This window comes from Petromyzon marinus, chromosome 17, assembly GCF_048934315.1.
Source record: "Petromyzon marinus isolate PM22_M1 ecotype Great Lakes invasive population chromosome 17, UKy_Petmar_22M1.pri1.0, whole genome shotgun sequence".
NCBI lineage: Eukaryota > Metazoa > Chordata > Hyperoartia > Petromyzontiformes > Petromyzontidae > Petromyzon > Petromyzon marinus.
This window is the reverse complement of record NC_133683.1, coordinates 9038346-9058121: the sequence shown is the minus strand read 5'-3', so window position 1 is coordinate 9058121 and position 19776 is coordinate 9038346.

Sequence of the window (19776 nt, the reverse complement as noted above, 5' to 3'; positions counted from 1 at the left end):
TGCGCTACGAATCTGGGTCGATTCCCGCTCACGGCCAACACCAGTGACGATCATCTGAAACAGTCCTGGGCCTCTCTAGGTCGACTCAGCCTCAAATTAGTAAATGGTGCGGTGTATAAATATCGCCACTATGGAGATAAAGGCGGTAGAGCGTGGTGCTGGCCACTCATCCTCTCTTGTACCGTTCCAGCCTTCATAGGTGCTCGCTAACAGCACTTGAGTCATCCTGTTGGGTAGCTTTGATGCCCAAGTGGGTTCATGACGCAGGCACCTGGGATGGAGTGATAAAAAGGCATGGACCAGGTCAGTTCAATAACAACGGTAGGAGGCTGTAGAACTTCTGTGCAGCCTATGGGTTTGTAATTACCACCACGCTGTTCCAGCATTGACGCATCCATACATCATGGATGCACACCGGGTCGAATCAAGAACATATACAGGACTACATAATGGCAGGTACATCTTGCAGATGACAAGATGTACCTGCCATTCTTTCACTACTGTGGTGCGTGTCAACTCAGTACCCCATTCAAACCCACAATAGCCTGGTCTCATCCAGCTGATGAAGGTTGCAAGCGAGAATTTCATAATTGCTCACAGCTGGAGATGCTATTGTTCCCCCCCTCCTCCTGATGCTGAGGGGAAATGGGTATGGTGCAGGACTGCGGCTCATGCAGTGAATATGGCTGCATTAGGTATCTCTCCAAAAATTCTGGCTGAAGGAATTGGGGTGGCTTACCGCAGCCTTTATTCAACGGTTTGGAAAGCTGTGTGGGATGCTGAGGATATGAAAATTACCTCAGTAGCTCGCAATCACAAATAACTATTTAATTCTATCAACGAATTAACTTGCAGCACCACCCCTAGTACTGCCCTTGAGGGAAAGAGTGGTCATCTGATCTCCGACCCTCTGGAACAGATCCGCAGGTTCGCTGAACATTTATATTAAGTCTCGGGAGAGAGGAAACCCCATCAGCCCACTTAACATCGTGGAGCGAGGTGAAGATATCCCTGCTGGTGCTGCCCTGCCTCAAATATTCGGGGAAGTAACCACCCCCTGTGAGTGGCTGGCAGATTGAGAAAGTATGAAGAGCAGTCCAGAGCCTGAGAGCAGGAAGAGCACTGAGCAAAGATGATCTCCCAAGCGAACTGCTGAGGGAGGATGGCGATTTTGGGCAAACTGCAGGATTTGGGGAATGCTTTGGTGGTCCCCATTTTAAAGAAGGGGGACCGTACTGATTGTAACAACGACTGGTGCATCTCCCTCAGTGTGCTGGGAAAGAATGTATTGGCGAGGATTATTCAACATAACCTTGAAAGGCATGCTGAGGAAAGGGTTGGGTGAGTTGGTTATGTGTGTGTGTCTGTGTTTGGTGAGTTTGGTTTATGTGGAATAAGCAGTACTGTGCCTGTCTTTTTCTAGACCTGTCCAAAGATTTTGATACAGTAGACCACAACACCCTGCTTAGTAAACTAAGTTGCCTCGGTTTTTCCGAAAATGCAGTAAAATGGTTGCAAAATTACCTCTTTTTTCGCACCCAAACTGTATTTACAGATTGTTGGAGGTCAAACAGTGTTAAGATAACAAAAGGGGTTCCACAGGGTTCCATCCTCGGCCCCCTTTTCTTCTCTCTTTATGTCAATTACTTGGGCACTGACCTGGATCATTCCAGGATAAATCTTTTTGCAGATGACACGATACTGATTACTGCTGGCCGCTCTCCGGATGACGTGATTGTTAAGCTACAGGGTGATTTCAACAAACGACAACATCAGCTAGTTGCTCTTAAATTAGTCCTGGATACCTCCAAAACCAAGGTGCTATGCTTCTCACCAGGACTAAAGCAGGAAGTTATTTTTCCCCAATTACATTCCTTAAGTAATTATCAAATAGAGCAAGTCAAGATATATAAGTATCTTGGGGTCATCCTGGATTCAAAACTGACGTTTGAAGATCACATTGATTATTTTGGTAAAAAGACAAAACAATTGGTTTTCTGTATCGACAAAAGCACTGCTTCCTCCCTATGTTCCGTTTGGAATTGATAAAAGCTACCATTCTGCCTCTACTTAATTACTGTGACATCGTATATAAATCAGCCCCCAGTACTGTACTAAAGAAGCTTTACTCAATTTATCACTCGGCCTTAAGATTTGCATTGCACTGCCCATATTGGACTCACCACTGTGATCTCTACATTGGGTCAAACTTAACATCTCTTAATGTTCGACGGCTTGTGCACCAGATCGTATTTATTCACGATGTACTTACAAAAAAATCCGCAGACTACCTGCTGGATCTCCTTTCTGTTTCGAAGAACAAATGTGACCTAAGGATCTTCGCTCATTTACCAGCTTCACGTTTCTTATTGCCGTACAGAAACTGGAGGAAGGGCCTTTGCTATTGATGCCCCCAGGGTCTGGAATGCTATTGCCAATAAACTGCAACTTGAATCGCTACCAATGAGATCGTCTCTCAAAACTGCTCTAGAGGAGTTGTACACCCCTAGCTGCCACTGCTATTTATTGGCGTAAAATAATATAAAACGTTTCGCTCCGGATGACGCTGCAAAGTATTATCTGTATTTTTATTTAGCGTGCTGATCTTAAAGGTGCATTGAAAAAATTGATACTCCGCTTGATGCTTCTGTAGTTGTTGAGTAACTCATGCAGCCAGCTATGGCTCTAGGATTTGGTGTTACATGTTATTTATGTAGTTTATTGTAAAAATTTGGTCACAGTCCCAATGATCACTGTTACGTTGCAATTATGGCTTTATTTTTTGGTGATTTCGAAAACGTTTTTTGGTTTGGACATGTTTGTTTTGTTGTAGTATGGAGTTAGACTGATGGCCTTACTCTAAGTTTTCTTGTGGTTGTTGTTGTTGTTGTTTGACTGGGATTTGTTTGCACACAGCATTGGTGTACGGCGCTTTTTTCAGGAATATTTTTGCTGTTTTTTTCATGGATTTTCTGTTTGCACAGTCATATAGTCACTTTAAGATGTTTTCTTGTTCGTGTTTTTGTTTTTTTGTTTGTTGCACCCGATTCAAGAGCCGAATGGCTCACAGGGCTATACCAAATTAAATAAACTGAAACTGGATGCGTGTGTTAGGTGGGGAGCGTTAGTGTAGCGGTTAGTGCACTGCGCTACGAACCCGGCGACCCGAGTTCGATTCCTGTTCACGGCCAACACCCCGTGACGATAATGTGAACCGTTCCTGGGCCTCCCCTATGTCGACTCAGCCTCAAATGAGTACATGATGCGGTGTGTAAACATCGCCAGTGGGGATCCAAAGACGGTCGGGCGTGGTGCTGGCCACCCACTCCCTCGTGTACCGTTCTCGGCCTTCATAGGTGCTCGCTAACAGCACTTGCCCCTACAGTCTGTTAAGGCTATACGGGGGATCTTTGTCTTTGTGTTAGGTGAGTGTGGTTTATGTGTGTGTTGGGTGAGTGTGGTTTTATAGATCTGTTCCTGACATCTGAACGAACTGCATACACAGTTGACATGACCTCACCAACTCATGCCATGTGGCTCCTGTCTAATATCTGCGAAGCACAGCCTACACTCTTTAGGAGACATTCATGAGGCTAACAACATTATTTGGCATTTCAACAATGTTTATTTGGATGGACTCCGTATTTTTTTATTGACGTGGAGCACACCCTGTTTTGCAACACGCAAGGCATCAATATGTGCCACCTCCGTTATTATACTCGTGGCTCTGTCAACCTTTATCCCTAATTTCAGCTCTTTTGTGAATCTTAACTCCCCACGGTGATTTAACCTTGACTGTCAAGTGGCAGCCTGTTCTAAAGGGAGAGCGTCTACAAAAATTGTGTCACTTGCCCATCTCCATCGTGTTTTCCAAGAACACCTGCACACAGGCGTGAAACATTAAGCTTGGCTTGCTTACGTTCCATTCTGGGTTAAACCGGCCTGAGGAGCTCAACGATCCTTAAAAGATCTGAATGAACACAGTCCCATCGGTGAACTCCTCCAGCAGGCAAGGCTGCGTTGGCTGGGTCTAGTTGCCTGCATGCCCAGCCACTGCATGCCCAAACAACTATTGTTGGGCCGGATAGAAGGGGCTAAACGGCCCTGACATGGGCTAGAGAGTAGAGAGGCGAATGTTAGCCCATGCAGCCAGACCAGATATTCCACTCGTCGGTACCACCTGAGGTGACCACTTTAGCGGTTCCAATTCCTTCATGTGGCCAATAACAATGTATTATATAACTACGTGAAATGAGTGTTGGTTATGAAATATTCATTCTTATAAGCCATATAAATACATCGGTACCACTCGAGTTTTGCTACCTTAGATGGTACAAATGTCTGCTCCTCCCTATGGACTATGTGAAAAAGAAGGACCTGGAGCTGAGTGGACTTGCCGACGACTGCTACTAGCGGTGTCAAGATCAGCCTCTGTGGAGGAGGCTCGTGAAAGACGCTGCTGGGCAGTTGGTGACCGTCGCGCTCCAGCAACAACAATGAAGACAACACCGGGTGGCTAAAATGCAGTAAGTTGGCACAGTGTGGAAGACAGCTGGTGCATCTGTCAGTCATCTCGGTGAGTCAACCCATGGCACCTGCTGCGTCTGTCCCATGACCTCCTGCCGGTGAGCATTCCCCACTTCACAAGTGCACCTTGCCTGGCACAAGCGCCATGGTGACGTCACTGCCACTCGGCTGTTGTGGTGGTGGTGGTCAGGTGGATAAGAGGTCAGAACATTGAGATCCTGGGTTTAAATCTGTATTTCAGAGACCAGGTTATTAATACAGGCTCTCAAGACTAGCGAGAACCTTCACAACAAACGTCGTTAAAAAGACATGTAGTGATGCCATTAAGTTGGCGAAATTCCATCTTTGAGAACTAAACATTTTTGTGTGACTGTCATGCGACAATCTGATGGTAGACTTGTGTGGGAATTGGCATTCGCCGCTTTGTAAAGGATAACAAATCCAGGATTGATTTCTCAGAAGTCGTTTGAACAAAAAAATATTCGGCAGCTGTTCTCTGACACGTGGACTGCCGAGTCAATTGCCTGGTGACATGACGTGGAGAGCAACATCGGGGAAAGAACTCAAAGACGTACATTAAAACGATGTTAGTGTGTGTGTGTGCGTTCATCATTCTATGCATACGTGTGTGTAAGCTGTATGTGTACGGGTGTGTACGTTGTATGTGTACGTGTGTGTAAGCTGTATGTGCACGTGTGTGTACGTTGTATGTGCACGTGTGTGTACGTTGTATGTGTAAATTCCCGCTTATGGTCAATATCAGTGATGAATATCTGAACTGGTCCACAGAGAGACGCACTGCTACACACCGCGAATCACAGTATATACAAATAAAAAAGATCCGTCGTAAACCCATAACACACTGTTGGAGCAAGTGCTTGTTAGCGAGCACCTACAGTAGCTTCTACACAGCATTATGCAGGTGATGAAAATATAATTCTGCATGAATGATTCAGAGTTAGACCTCTGCTGTCAAACCGGAGCTGGTCATGAGGAAACTGCCCAGGTATGGAAACCTCTCCACTATCTCCACAACTGCCCCCATCACCAATGGAAAGTTGAGGGGGTGGACTGTTTGATGACAAAACATACCCAGGCCTGGTGCTTAGCTTCGATAGGGCTGATGGTAAGGCCCCACCTCTTAATAGCACGATCCAGGTTAAGCAGCAGTGCTTTAAACTCCTTCTCTGAGTGAGCAGCAATCACTATATCATCAGCATACATAATATGGTTGACCAATAGGGAGCTATACCTCGACCGCACATGAGCATCGATCAGCCCCCTTTGTATCTTTACCAGATGAAGATTCCTACGGTACAGCCATGGAAGGCTTCTTGAACTACGTGGTCAAAAAATATGTTAAATAATGTAGATACCAGAGCACATCCCTCTCGTACCCCAAGTTGGACAGAAAATGGCTCTGACTCCCGGCCACATAGCTTGACCCAGGCCTGCCCACCACCATGAAGGTCCTTCGTGATTTTGAGCAGAGAATCAGTGACTCCGCAAGTTTGAAGACGAACCCAGAGCCCTCCTGGCCTATCGATGGTATCATAGGCCTTGACCAGGTCAATAAAGCAGAGATGTAAGTTTTCTTGGAATTTCCGACACCTCTGCTGTAGCAGACGGACAGAGAATTTGGCGTCTGTGCAGGACCGCTCTGGCCAGAAACGACATTGCAGCTCCGCAAACCTCTCCTCAGCGTGCCTGGCAATGCCGTGTTAAATAATCCTTGTCAGGACCTTTCCCAGCACACTGATGATGGAGAATACAACAGAGATCCAGGCGGTAGTGGTCAAACTCCCGACAGAGGAGTGGCAGCTTCTCCTCCACTGTGAGCGCTCATTCCACGTGGCAACTTGGAGTAAGCCCGAGGATACAGTTTCAGTTTCGTTTATTTGGTATAGCCCTGTAAGCAATTCGGCTCTTGAATCGGGTGCAACCGCAACAAACAAAAAACATGAACAAGAAAACTTCTTAAAGTGACTATGCGCAAACAGAAAAATCCAGGAAAAAACAGCAAAAATCTTCCAGAAAAAGCACCGTACACCAACGCTGTGTGCAAAAATCCCAGTGGGATGCAAATCAAACAACAACAACCACAAGACAACTTAGATTAAAGCCATCAGTCTAACTCCGTACTACAAACAAACATGGCAAAATCAAAAAACTTTTCGAAATCACCAAAATAAAGCCATAAAAGCAATGTAACAGTGATCATAGGAACTGTGACCGAAATTTCACAATAAACGACATAAACAACATGTACCACCAAACCTTGTAGCCATAGCTGACTGCATGAGTCACTCCACAATCGCAGGAGCATCAGTAGGAGTAATACAAATTTTCAATGCACCTTTAAAGATCAGCACACTAAATCAAAACACAGATAATACTTTGTAGCGGTCATCTGGAGCGAAACATTTTATTTTAGGCCACTGAATAGCAGTGGCAGCTGGGGGTGTACAACTCCTCTAGAGCATATTCTTAGCTCTTTCGGTAAAGTCACGTTGAAGGGAAACAATAAAATAATAAAATATATAAAATAATAAAATAATTCTCACGACGTTTCGCCCATAACGCAAACGGTCATCATCAGGTGTGAAAAACCAACGGCAAGAACATTTGAAAGGAGTGGCGGTTTGCATTTATTTATTTATAAACGGTGCATTTATTTACTTATTAAAAAAAACGTTGGCACCACGGGCAGCGATTTGCCAGTTTATTTAGAAGGACGAGTCCATCTATATTCTGAAAAGAGGAGGGGGGAGACGAAAAATTAATGTATGCTGTCTGAAAGCCACCGTAAGCGTGAACAATCAATTAAGACCTGAAATGGTTTATCAAATCCTTCCAATGATTGCTAAGCCAGAATCCATCTTCTCGGTTGAAATTGTCTCTGTGCTTGTATATGTGGATAGCCTCATGAACGAATCTCTCATGGTAGCCAGATGGCTTACAAAGAACCTCTGTCTTGGAGAAGTCAATGTCATGTGAGCCTACTGAATTATAACAATGATCTGCCACGGCCGAGGTGTTGGTCCTACCGTGTTTAAGGTCTGCTTTGTGTTCACGAATGCGGTCCGAGACATGGCGTTTGGTTGCTCCAATGTAACTACTACCACAGAGGCAACTTAGTTTGTAGACACCAGGGTACTGTATGTCCGGAATCACATCTTTTACAGACGGAACCAGATCACGGATTTTATGTAATGTGTTGAAACGGACCTGGATCTTATGTTTATTCAAGATTTTGGAGATCTTTTTTGTGATCCCCGCAATGTAGGGTAAGTGATGGTTTTGAAAGGCTCCTCAAGAGGGTCCTTCTTCATGGTTTGAGTGATAGCTTTGCGGATTGTATAGTCAGAGTAACCATTAGCCTTAAGAGCTTGGTGTACATGCTTGAGATCACTGCCTATGTGTTCCTGGTCGGATATGCATTGGGCTCTATGGTACAGAGTCTTGATGAGAGAATTCTTCTGTGATGGATGGTGGTGGGAATCCGGTTTCAGATAAGCATCCGTATGGGTAGCTTTCCTGTAGACAGAGTGGCTCATTGAACCATCAGGTCTCTTTTTTATTAGGACATCCAAAAAAGGTAGCTTGCCATCTTTTTCGACTTCCATGGTAAATCTGATGGCTGGCTGTATGGAATTGATGTGGTCGAAGAATTGGTCTAGAGCAGGCCGGCCATGTGGCCAGATGACATAAGTGTCATCCACGTACCTCTTCCATAAGGTTGGGCGCAGAGTGGCAGTCTGGATGGCATCAGTCTCAAATTTATCCATGAAAATTTTAGCTATAACCGGAGATAGGGGGGGAGCCCATTTGGGTGCCCTCAGTTTGTTTGTAGAAAGTTCCATTCCAAGTGAAGTATGTATTGGTTAAACAGTGTCTCACCAGGGGGGGTACCTCAGTGTTTAGTCCTTGATGAACCAAGTCTTCAATAATTGCGATGGTGTCAGGTACAGGAACTTTGGTGAATAAGGAAACTACCTCAAAACTGACAAGCAGGTCGTCTGGGGACAGGGAAATACCCTTGATTGTCAATACCAGGTGCGTAGAATTTTTTACCGTAGAGGTAGTTTTTCCAGTGAAAGGATGCAGGATTTCAGACAAAAAACGAGCCAGTTTGTAGGTTGGGGAGTTGATAGTAGAAACGATGGGACGAAGGGGTGTATCTACTTTATGTATTTTTGGTAAGCCATATAATCTTGGTGGCCTGGCAGCAGAAGGTTTCGACGAAAACTGTTTAGATTGATCAATTAATGCGGATGAGTGAAGATCTCATAGGTAGTGATTCAAGTTGCAGTTTATTGGCAATAGCATTCCAGACCCTGGGGGCATCAATAGCAAAGGCCCTTCCTCCAGTTTCTATACAGCAATAAGGAATGTGAAGCTGGTAAATGACCAAAGATCTTAGGTCACATTTGTTCTTCGAAACAGAAAGGAGATCCAGCAGGTAGTCTGCGGATTTTTTTGTAAGAATAAATACGATCTGGTGCATAAGCCGTCGAACATTAAGAGATGTTAAGTTTGACCCAATGTAGAGATCACAGTGGTGAGTCCTATATGGGCAGTTCAATGCAAATCTTAAGGCCGAGTGATAAATTGAGTAAAGTTTGTTTAGTACAGTACTGGGGGCTGATTTATATACAATGTCACAGTAATTAAGTAGAGGCAGAATGGTAGCTTTTATCAATTCCAAACGGGACATAGGGAGGAAGCAGTGTTTTGTTCGATACAGAAAACCAATTGTTTTGTCTATTTAGCAATATAATCGATGTGATCTTTTAAATTCAGTTTTGAATCCAGGATGACCCCAAGATACTTATGGATTTACATTATGAGACCTCCTTTGCCAGTAACAAGATATAGTAATAGGTTTTACCCTTTTAACTGGCACAAAAAACTGACACCTTTATTCAAGGCATCATGTCTGCAATAACCACAACACAAGCAGTCAAAATGCAAACAAAAAGACAACTCTGATAATAATATGCACTGTCCTTGAATTTGATTGGTCCACACCCGAGACGGCTTGCTTTAGAGCCTAGTCTCCACTGGTGTTGGACCAGAAGACGCCAAAAGGCGTACAACTCAAAAACAGCACACTATCAATACTCTGATCAGTTGTATGCCTTTTGGCGTCTTCTGGTCCAACACCAGTGAAGACTAGGCTCTAAAGAAAGCCGTCTCGGGTGTGGACCAATCAAATTCAAGGACAGTGCATATTATTATCAGAGTTGTCTTTTTGTTTGCATTTTGACTGCTTGTGTTGTGGTTATTGCAGACATGATGCCTTGAATAAAGGTGTCAGTTTTTTTGTGCCAGTTAAAAGGGTAAAACCTATTACTATACTTATAGATCTTGACTTGGTCTATTTGATCATTATTTAAGGAATGTAATTGTGGAAAAATAACTTCCTGCTTTAGGCCTGGTGAGAAGCATAGCACCTTGGTTTTGGAGGTATTCCGGACTAGTTTAAGAGCAGCTAGCTGATGTTGTAGTTTGTTGAAATCACCCTGGAGCTTAGCAATCACGTCATATGGAGAGCAGCCAGCAGTAATCAGTATCGTGTCATCTGCAAAAAGATTTACCCTGGAATGATCCATGTCAGTGCCCAAGTCATTGACATAAAGAGAGAACAAGAGGGGGCCGAGGATGGAACCCTGTGGAACCACTTTTGCCGTCCCGGCTGCAACAATGCCAAACAATAACCGCAAAAAAACCCCAACCGTGCGTGCTTCATAACAACGAACACCCCAATAAATAACCCAACCCACCTATACAAGAGTACACTATATACAAATATACATTTCCCCCCCCCCCCCCATCAGCGCAGCAAGAAAACTTAACAGTGAACAACAAACAAGTGCAACAGGAACATTATCACAACAAGCGGCGCGTTTTGGCGCGAGTCCGTTTTGCGGGTCCATCGTAGGGGGAGGGCCCGGTCGGCCCCCGGGAGGGCAAACTCCGTCCCCACCGGGTGGCGCAGGCACTCTGGAAGCCGTCACTCTTGAGGCGCCTGAAGGTGGAACAGTTAGCGAAGCATCAGGGGCAGGTGACGAAGACGCCGTCCGGGAGTCAGCGGACACATCACATGCTCGGCCCGTGTAATGTGGTGGAGGGACGCGCGGCGCCATAAACGGCTTCAGACACGAGGGGTGTACGTACCAGCGGCGTTTCCCCCCACTGGATACGAACGCACTGCGGCCGCATAACTTTCACCATGACCACAGGGCCCCTCCAAGGCCGCAACAATTTCGCTGAGGTTGCCAACGGCACCTGAGGGTAGTGCACCCAGGCTTTATCACCTGGTTTCCACGCATGTGTGCGTGACTGGCGCGATTGCAACCGCTCGTTGGCCTTCTGCCGAGAGCAAGAGTTTTGGGCAGCTGCCTCTCGCGCCTCGGTCAACCTCAGGATATTAAATTTAACATGGTCGGCCAATTTCGATTTCCTGTTGGTTTCCAAGACACGCAGCTGAGTTGCAATAGGTGGATCAACATCGCGACCGTACATCAAAAAGAACGGCGAGAAGCCGGTTGCTGCGTGAGGAGCCATTCTATAGGCGGCCAAAACCCCCGGAATTTGAAGGTCCCAATCGGTCTGGGAGTCGCACACCTGGTGACACAACATAGATGTGAGCGTCCTATGCAAACGCTCCACCATGCCATCGGTTTGCGGGTGATAGGGGGAAGTGCGAATCTTTTTCGTACCAAGAAGCGCACACACCTCGTGCAGAAGGATGCCAGAGAAGTTCTTCCCTTGGTCAGTCAACAGCCGTTCGGGAGCACCTTTCTCGAGGACATAGCCCTGGACAAAGGCCTCGGCAATGGCTGCTGCTGACTGGTTGGCGAGAGGCCATGCCATAGGCCATCGGGTGAAGTATTCCACGCCAACCAGCAGGTACTTGTTACCCCTAGGAGTCGCAGGGAAGGGCCCCAATATACCGAGTGCGACGAGTTCATTAACCCGAGAGACCGTGATAGATTGTAGCGGTGGGCAGACGCCTTTTGCTGGTGGCTTTCGTTGGGCGCACTGCGTACACGCACCCAGGAGATCATTCACATCCCTTGCCATGCCCGGCCAGAAGAAATCCAGCTGGAGCATGGCAAGGGTCTTGTGGGTCCCTAGGTGCAAAAGCCGCTTGTGTGCAGCCCACACGGCCTTACCCCGCAAAGCAGACGGCACCACAAGCCTGTGACGGCAGGCCCTCCCATCCCAATTCATCAGGAGCCCCTGGAGCAGCCCGTATGAATCAACCCCCGCGACCCCCCTCACGGAACCCCCTGCGCGATGACGCAACGCGAGGAGGGATGCGTCCTCCATCTGGAGGCGCCCCCATTCCACAACGGACAACCCCAGCAAGGAGTCCGCACCCCCCTGCCCGACAGGACCCGCAGGCAAGGAGTCCTCGGTGGCAGCAGCGAGAACCGGGATGTTTAAGGGGGGGGCTATCCTCTGGCGGCTTACAACGCCCCGATCCCCTGAGACAAGCGCAATCTGAGGCGGGCGGCAGGCGAGACAGTGCATCCGCATTAGTGTGCCGAGCACCCTTCCGATATGTGGTCGTGAAATCATAATCCTGAAGGATCTCAAGCCATCGGGACAATTGCACCGAAGGCTGCTCCACCCGCAAGGCATATTGTAATGCCGCATGGTCCGTATGGACAGTGAAATGCTGTCCGTACAGGTATGGGCAATACTGTTGTATAAAAAATACAATAGCCAACAGTTCTCGACGCGCGATGCAGTATCTCTGTTCCGCTGGAGACGAAACCCTACTGCCATAAGCCACGACGTGTTCCACACCACCGATCACCTGTGAGAGTACACCCCCAATGCCCGTATTGCTGGCGTCTGTATCAAGCAGGAAGGGTTCCGAAAAATCGGGGTAGCTCAATGGAGGGGCCCGCACGAGAGCGTCGCGAAGGAAACAAAAAGCGACCTCCTCGTCCTGGCCCCAGTGAAATTTCACTCCCTTCGCCATCAGAGCGTGTAAGGGCCTAGCAATGGTCGCAAAATCCGCGACGAACCGCCGGTAATAATACGCAAATCCAATGAAACTCCTGACCTCAGCCACCGAGGTGGGGGTCGGCCAGGAGCTGACATACTGCGTCTTTGCGGGATCGGTGGATATGCCCAAGCGGCTGACGATGTGCCCCAAATAGCGTACGAATTCTCGTAGCAGGTGGCACTTTTGCGGCTTAAATTTCAATTTCGCAGCGCGCATTTTGAGGAACAAGGCGCGCAAGCGCAAAAGGTGTTCGTCAAATGTCTTGCTGAACACGATGACATCGTCCAGATAGATCAGACAGACGTCCCATTGTAAGCCAGCCAAAACCAGTTCCATAAGGCGCTGAAATGTCGCCGGAGCGGAGTGTAATCCCATAGGCAACCGGTTAAATTGGAATAGGCCGTGTGGTGTGTGAAACAGTCTTTGGCTTGGACTCATCATCCAATGGGAGTTGCCAGAATCCGGATAACAAGTCCAACGTAGAAAAAAACCGTGCGCCAGCCAAAGCATCCAGAGATTCGTCCATCCGGGGAAGTGGATACGCGTCGGCCATGGAGATCTTATTAAGGCGGCAAAAATACACAGAATCTCAAGGAGCCATCGTGCTTTTTGACAAGCACTATGGGTGCTCCCCATGGACTGGTGGAAGGGGCTATAATGTCTGCAGCCAACATGTCATCCACTGCCGATTTGACATGGTCCTTTTCGGCCGGACTTAACCGAAAAGGATTCTAGCGTACCGGGGCATGGTCACCCGTGTCAATGTGGTGACGCAACAATTTCGTGCACCCAATGTCATATTTGTGTTTACTAAATACATCGGAAAATTCCATCAGAAGGGTGCGTAAGCCGGCACGCTGGGAGTGGGACAGATCACTCGTGCCCGAACATAGTGCATCTATCCAACTATCGTCCCCCTCAGAATGCGGTTGAGCCAGAGGACTGGTCCCCACATTACCCATAACCGTTTCTACCATGGGTACCGGCGTCGCGTGCGCAAGCACGGTTCCCTGAGGAACGACGGCCGTCTGTACACCAACGTTAAGGACGAGGATAAACGGGTCATCGCTCCCCTTAACAAGCGTTTGAGCGGCCACCAGATCCAGCCCGTTTTCCCCAGCCCTCGAGGGACCTAACAGAATTCCTTGGTCCGGAACACCGGACGCGAAAGGCCGACGCAAGCGAAGGGGCACAAGCATTTGCGCCCCGGGAGGTACACGCACCGTCCGAGTGACGAACGCTTGTATCGTCGCGCATGCTGCCCTTGAGGTGACGGGGGAGGGCAGGAATGTTACACGTCGGCCCGAAGGAAGCTCGATGCAACCCTGATCAATTAAAATCGGAATTTTGCCCAAAAAGTCCGTCCCCAACAAGCACGGAACCGCCAGCGAGGACGAGACTAATATCGGCCTGGATAGTTTGATATCACCAATGCAAATTTGTGCTAGAATTTGGCCTATGATACCCAGCGAACCCCCGTTCGCTGCGTAACACGGAACAGTGACTGGGAGTAAGGGGCGGCTTTGAACGGGGAGAATGTTATGAATCAAATCTGACACAATAGTCGCCGAAGCTCCCGTATCGACGAGGATACACACCTCGACCCCGTCAATGCGACCCACGACCACGGACGAACCTGCTGACGCAGCAACAACGCGGTGGGCCAATTCCATCCACTGCCCCGGCCCGAGCGCCCTCTCGACCCTGCCGCCACCCGACAACCCAACGGTCAAACCCCGAGGCCCATACACCGAAACGCGCGAGGTGGGGACAGGTGTGTGCACGGGCCGAGCATGTGGGGTGTTGCGACTTGCCGGGTTTCGATGCGGAGGCCTGTAGGCTGAAGCGCCGTCCGACCGGGGTCCCGGCTGTCGTTGGCGAGGCTCCCGGCATTCCGCAGCCACGTGGCCCTTGCGGCCACAGTTGTAGCATGTGATGAGCGCCTTGGGGTGCTCCTGGCGATCTGGTGTTGCCCGAGCCGGCCTCCCTCCGGATCTCCACTCCACCAGGCGACCCGCCACGAAGACCTCCTCAGAGGAGGGGATGGTCGGCGTTCCAGCGCACACCGCAGCTGCACCCTTGGGGACGAGAGGTGGTCGGCGCTGTGCTATCAGGTGCACGTGGATGTGCCTTGCCGCCCGCAAGGAGCACATGTCCGCGTCGTCCACTGCGACGATGACGATCTGTAGCTCCTGGGCCAACGCCAGGAGCTTCTCCGTCACCATCGCGTCCACTCCTTCGCCGTCCATATGCAGGAAAGCCGCTTTTGCAAGGGCCAGGAGAGCCATGCGATATGCCAGCGGTGACTCCTTCTGGCCCCTGCACTGCTCGTGGAAGAGTTGGCGGCAGTCCGACGGTGGCCCGTAGACTGTGGCGAGGACACGGAGCACCGACTGCAGCGTAGCACGCGCCGACCTGGGAGCTGTGATGAGCGTAGCGAGGGTGTCATCGTCCAGCATGGCCGGTAGCGCACTCAATGCCTCATTGTCCGTCCAGCCGGACATCTCTTGATGAGCGAGGAAGCGGTCGCACAAAGGCCCCCCAGTCACCGCCATCAGAAACAAACTCCTTTAACACCGGCAGGCGTTGTTGAAACGACGGCTCCATTTCTGAGAGGTACCGCGTGCCATTTCCGGCATCCCCGCTGGCGTTGGAGGGGCTGGGGATTCCCATCGGCGTTCGCGCAGGTGATGACGATGCGCCCGCCGATTGGTCCTGGCAGTGGGTTCCGTTGGTGATGTCACCACCGCTGATTGGCCCCAGCGTCCACATGGTGCTGCGACCCTCCAATCGCCATGGCAGACACTGTCATGGCGGCAAGTCCAAACCCTGCGGCTGTGTTTCGGCGGGAATGGCCATTGATCGGCGTTCTTCCCCCTGCCGCCTTTGCGCCCGCAGCCGCGCGCGGTTGATCTCCTCCAGCATGGAAGCCACGGCATACAGCAGCTCAGCCAGTCGAGAGTGAGCCGCCTGCAACCCGTCCTCCATCGGCGGCCACTCCTCCAGCTGTGGCAGCTGTTGGGGCGTCTGTGGCATCCCAGGATCGTCGGCCGCGGCCTATGGCGCTATCCCAGGCGAGTCGTCCTCCTCCTGAGGTTCCTGTGATCGGTTTGTACTCCTTGTGTCCATTTTAAGAGCACTTCTGACACCAGTTGTAGTGGGTTCCAGGACACGGAGATGGCAGAGTAGAGGCAGCACTATTTATTCAAACATTAACAAGGGTTACACTGGAAGGGGTAGTGGCCCCTTCACCCGTATACCTCAGGAACAAACCCAGGCTATCTTGCCTAAGCTCTAGGCTCCCAATTTCTCCGGCTATGGGCTCTAAAGGAAGCTATCTGATCTGGCCCTGGTTAGGCAAAGATCTCGGCACCCCACTAACCAGACCGGCCCTTAGAAGGACTCTGGCTCTGGGGCTCTGGGGCCGCACCACTGGCTTGCTGTGCCGGCCCTGAAAAGGGCAGCGGTCACAGGAGTTCCAGGGTCTCACCTAGCCAGCCTTCCTTCTTCACTGGTTACTTCAGCCTCAGGCCCAACACTCTGCCCCGAGCTCTCTGGCTCCCCGCCCTTTGTACCCACTGGAGGTGGAGCCATAGCGGACGTGGTTGTAGCCACCAAGATGTGGGTGTGCCACACCTGCCCGCACCATGTGTTTGTTCCCCATAACACCCCTACACAGGGACAACATTGAGATAGGTCGGTTCAGTCTTCTGGCTCTGCCAAATGGGGGTTGGCCAGGAGAAGTTAGAGATGCTTGTCCACTTGGGGCCTCCGTCACAAGCTTAGTTAGATATTTTTCACGTGTTTTAGTGATCATTGAATTCAAGGTGCAGGGGTTACCAGCCCCTTGCGCCCGCCCAGAGCACCTGTTTGCGCGGTGGTGACTACGATTGGAATCAGCCGACTACGATTGGAATCAGCCGATTGGAATCAGCCTTCCCCCTATGGCATTGCTCACAACCACGACAGTGTTACCATCCGGCACCATTGAGGAAGTAGCGGGTTGTTTTTTGCCCGACACACACACAATGCACAAACACATAAGCAGACACCACGCACAATAACAGATACACAAAGACAAACGTAAACTATGAACGCACACAAAAGACAAAGATCCCCGTATAGGCTTAACATGCTGTTGGGACAAGAGCTGTTAGCGGGCACATAATTGAACCTTATGGTGGGACCCCGGGGTCCCATAAGCCGCCGACTCTCGCGTAAGCATTACATTATAATGTAAACATATTATAATGTAAACAAAAACTTTGCTCACTTTCACCAATGGGTTTGAAGGATGGTGGCAAGTGTTGTCTTGTTAAACTATGCCTTTAAAACTGAAAACTACTTACCTGCAGTACCTCTATTTAAATACACTATCGAAAAAATAATTTACACCCCTCTGTCAATCATCGTGTTTCTCAGTGGGGATTTGTGAACATACTTTGTAAACAATACATACAATAGTTAGCGTGTTCGATGCGCTGTTGATATTGTAACAAGCGTTTATATCAATGTTACTCTACAGAGTCGCCGCTCCTCTTATCTTGTCATCGATTGATCCTGGCTGCAGACATTGTTAGGTGACAAATGATAATGAAGATAACGGAGCAGTTTCACTGTATTATACAAACCGTTGACAAAAGGACTTAGTCGTGTCGTCAGTTTGAGCAGCTTCGAATAAGGCTTGTTATGATCCTGCCCATATCCGAGCATGGAGCGAATTCGCTTGTTCAGCTCTTCTGCGCATTCGTCCACGCTGCTGTGCTTGGACGACATCACAACAGAAGGATCCGCGCCAGGTGGGTCGCGGATCCTTCTGTTGTGATCTGCGCGGTGGGACGGAGTCGCCAAAAATAAATAAACTATTTACGATTTTGAATTCAGTTTATTCGGGACCCCGGGGTCCCGCCACGAGGTTTATATGAAGGCCACCACAGCACACGAGGGTGTGGGTGGCCAACGACGCCCGGCCGCCTTAGTGTCGCTTGTGGCGATGTTTAAACACCGCACCAGGTACTCATTTGAAGCCGAGTCGACCTAGGGGAGGCCCAGGACCGGTTCAGATAATTGTCACTGGTGATGGCCGTGAGCGGAAATCGAACCTGGTTCGCCAGGTTCGTAGCGCAGTTCACGGACACACACAGAGACAATCACACGCGGACACACAGACACAATCACACGCGGACACACACACACAGACAATCACACGCGGATACACAGAGACAATCACACGCGGACACACACAGACAATCACACGCAGACACACAATCACACGCGGACACACACAGTCACACGCGGACACACACAGAGCAATCACACGCGGACACACACACAGAGACAATCACACGCGGACACACAGTCACAATCACACGCGGACACAGACACAATCACACGCGGATACAAACACAGTCACACGCGAACACAAACACAGTCACACGCGGATACAAACACAATCACACGCGGACACAGACACAATCACACGCGGATACAAACACAATCACACGCGAACAAAAACACAGTCACACGCGGATACAAACAATCACACGCGGATACAAACACAGTCACACGCGGATACAAACACAATCACACGCGGGGTTAGAGGCGGGGTTCCCTCGGTCTCCTCCCCCCCACCCCCTCGACCCCCCGCCCCCTCGACCCCCCGCCTTCCCGCCCCCCCGACCCCCCGCCCTCCCGCCCCCTCGAGCCCCCGCCCTCCCACCCCCTCGACCCCCCGCCCTCCCACACCCGTCTCGCCCCCCCTCCCCAGCGTCCAGTCTCCGTGGAAACGCGCGGAGGCTGTTTCGAAACTGACGCATAACACAAAGACAAAGATACCCCGGGTAGGCCCTGTGGCGGGCACACGAGGGGGTGGGTGGCCAGGTGGATATACACACAGACATAGCCATACAGATATAGAAACCTACACACACACATAGCCATACAGATATAGAAACCTACACACACAGACATAGCCATACAGATATAGAAACCTACACACACACATAGCCATACAGATATAGAAACCTACACACACACAGGCATACAGATATAGAAACCTACACACACACATAGCCATACAGATATAGAAACCTACACACACACATAGCCATACAGATATAGAAACCTACACACACACATAGCCATACAGATATAGAAACCTACACACACACATAGCCATACAGATATAGAAACCTACACACACACATAGCCATACAGATATAGAAACCTACACACACAGACATAGCCATACAGATATAGAAACCTACACACACACAGACATTGCCATACAGATATAGAAACCTACACACACACAGACATAGCCATACAGATATAGAAACCTACACACACAGATATAGCCATACAGATATAGAAACCTACACACACACAGACATTGCCATACAGATATAGAAACCTACACACACACAGACATAGCCATACGGATATAGAAACCTACACACACAGATATAGCCATACAGATATAGAAACCTACACACACAGACATAGCCATACAGATATAGAAACCTACACACACAGACATAGCCATACAGATATAGAAACCTACACACACAGATATAGCCATACAGATATAGAAACCTACACACAGACATAGCCATACAGATGTTGAAGTTAAAGGCTTTCGCCAAAGGTTTATTAAGTATATTACAATAACACAAAGGGTGTGACAACTTCCCAAGAGTTAGGGGTCCTGCACTAAGTCCTGGTCCAGCCCGGCTAGCTCCGGTCTCTCTCCCTCGAGTCGGATGGGGGAACTTGCCAACCCCACCGACCGGGAAGAGCAGCACCTCCTACGGCTACCACCGGCTTCACTCCTGACTCTCGTCGATCCCTCTCTACCCCTGGTTCCCTCTCCACCCTTCTCACTCTACCCGTTCCCACAGTGACCCCGCTTTCGACACGGGGTCTCCCTGAAATACTAGAGACATGACGTCATCAAGCCGCCCAGCGCGCATGACGCCACGTTCCGTGACGTCGTCGCACTGGACGGCACACATGACGTCACGGCCCCATTTTACTCCTCTACATTACCCCCCCCCCCCCGTGAGAAAAAATTCAGCCGACTCGGCTGTAAAGAATATAAAAGTAGAGGAGTGCTGGAACCCAAACAACCACATTTACAACAACTGACAACCCCATGGAAGTGGCTACGAAGACGGACCGCCCCCAGAACCAAACACAACACCAGGGCAGCCCGACAACAATAA